General features: G+C 37.7%; 1 pseudogene; it reads right to left on the minus strand.

The window, feature by feature from the left end:
• Window positions 1–232: 232 nt before the first annotated feature.
• LOC140074473 (hydroxycarboxylic acid receptor 2-like) lies at window positions 233–1181 on the minus strand (annotated as a pseudogene).
• Window positions 1182–2504: the final 1323 nt, after the last annotated feature.

Below are 2504 nucleotides of genomic sequence, written 5' to 3' on the forward strand. Positions count from 1 at the left end.
CTAATTAAACTAGAAGTAGATGATGGAGTATATTGATGTACACATTGGTAAATTGCAAAGTCCTTTGTTTAAAAGATATACATATGCTAAAGAACCAAACATAATACAGTTATTTTTCTAACTATTTCACTTTTATGGTCCAATTGAAAAAAGCAAAGTCATATCTGCAGTTTAGATAAATGTAACAAATACTTGTAAGAAGAAGCCTCAGCGAATGATGAATGGACTTTCTCTATTTGTGATTGCTGTTGAGTTGTACATGCAAGGTTGTTGGATTAATTTGTAGGAATTGCATCTGATTCCGACTTTTGGAAAAGCTCAAGATCTGCATGTAAAATTTGCTGAATGAGGGACTGGAGAAGAAGTATACCAAAGGATTGCATACACTATTCATATAGGTAAGGAAAACTGCAATATAAAATGCTGTGTCTATAGTTCTGTATATGCTGTAGTCATTCCTTTGTGGAGATGCCAAGAGTCTTAAGATTTCAATCCTGGTGGACACACTTGGTAAAAAACATATAAAGAACACAATTCCAACAGACGTGATACATTTGACTGTTTTTCGGATTTGTAAATCCCTATCCAAGTTCCTCTGTCTAAGTCTCCATACAATACTGTAGGAACAAAAAAGAACAATGCAGAGAGGGAGGAAAAACTGAAGAATGAAGAAGTAGTCATGCCAGTATGTGTCACCTGGACACACCATAATGCTGTCACAATGTGCACTGCCTCCTCCAGAATGGTCTTCAATCAAAATGAAGACAGTCATTGCAATTGTTGAAAGCCACACAATGCATGATATAATGGTGGCAGTCCTTGTAGATAGTGAGGTAAATTTATTATGTGGATGAACAATTTTAAAGTACCGATCCAACCCGATCAAAGTTAGAAAGAAAATAAAATACTTCCTGCCCTGTTCATTGCCAGCATGAAAAGTATAACTTTGCATGGAACATCTCCATGGACCCAATGCTCCTGCTTCAGATAATAGTCTGTTCTGAAGGGTAGGCAGATTACGAGAAGAAAATCTGCAACACACAAGTTAAAGAAAAAATAGTGCTGGCTTTCCATGACTTGATGTGGAAGAAAAATTCCCTTAATGCAATGCAGTTGCACTTACAGCGCGCGCCCGATATCCTGCATGTGTAGCTTCCCCGCTCAGGTCCACCGAAGTTCATCATCTTCTTCCCGGTGCATGTAAGTGCACTATATGCGACACAATTCGCATCTCCGAATCTCCGCCCCACGATTTGTGTCGTGTGAAAGCCAACGTGATTGCGACACAATCCGATCGCCTGCGACAAAAAGCCCTGTTAAATGCGGCACAAAACAAAAATCGTCTGCGGACCCTTAGTAAATGTGCCCCATTGTTTACACAGTGTTGAATTCTGAAAGTGTAAAATAATGCCCAGAAAGAAATGCTAAAAGAATACAAAGGTCCAACTTTGAACCCAGAGAAGAGGAAGTCATTTACTGAAAAATAACACCCCACTCATTATAATTAGCTTGGTGTTTCTGTTAATGACTCCTTTTAGAGATGACTTATCTTAAGCGTAACTAATCAGGTACTACATCCAAATGATCATATTTACAGCAATAAACAGGTTATTTTTGTTCTCTTTTAAGCAAAGATACATAGAAACCAAGATTAAAAACAAGAAAGGAAATCCGTTTAAAGCTAGGTATATCGCACTTTAGCCTTTTGCTGGACTTTACATTGTGGTATGTTTGAATACACAAAAACAGTATTTAAACAACAGTATCAAAACATATAATAAAATTGATCCATTCAATAAATGATGTAAACAGTGTCTAAAGAATGAAACGTTAGATCCCATTTACCCTGCTGAGTTGGTATCTTTTATTGTGTAGATAACTCTGTTGGCTATTTAAGCAAGTGAATATCTGATTTGCAGTATACATTTGAAACCATTTTGGGTAGTAAAATGTAAATCTATGACCCATAAGACAGCTCTAGAGAATTGGTACAAAATATAGCTCAAAAACATATACATACAGGAGGTGGTCCATTCCAAGCGAATGGAATAATAGATCTTTATGATACCAATTTAGTTTGGGCTTGTTCTATGCTATTACAAACCTGAGGCTAAGACCTTAGAACAGGCCATGTATTTGGCAGTCAATATAGACAGACATTATAGAGAGCATAAACATGACCTCACCTGCTCTTTCTAAAAAAAAACCATGGAGATACTGTAGTACCTATGCAAGTAGAAGTGGACGAACCCATGCAGATTGAAGTGGGAGTTATGTCGCCTCAGCAATGCAAGATCTTTGTAAGAGGAATACCCTCTGCTTCTACTGTGGGAACTCTGGTCCTTTCATCCAGTCCTGTCCTATCAGACCTCTGGTGAAGAAACATCAGGACTTTGGTGATAATTGAGGTCACTTAGGTGCCCAGGTATTTTAGAAACCTCAGATTAGGTTACCTGTTGGTCCTGGGCAAAACTAAAAGTGGGGCCCCAAAATAAAACTATTTT

Source organism: Engystomops pustulosus, chromosome 1, assembly GCF_040894005.1.
Source record: "Engystomops pustulosus chromosome 1, aEngPut4.maternal, whole genome shotgun sequence".
Lineage (NCBI taxonomy): Eukaryota > Metazoa > Chordata > Amphibia > Anura > Leptodactylidae > Engystomops > Engystomops pustulosus.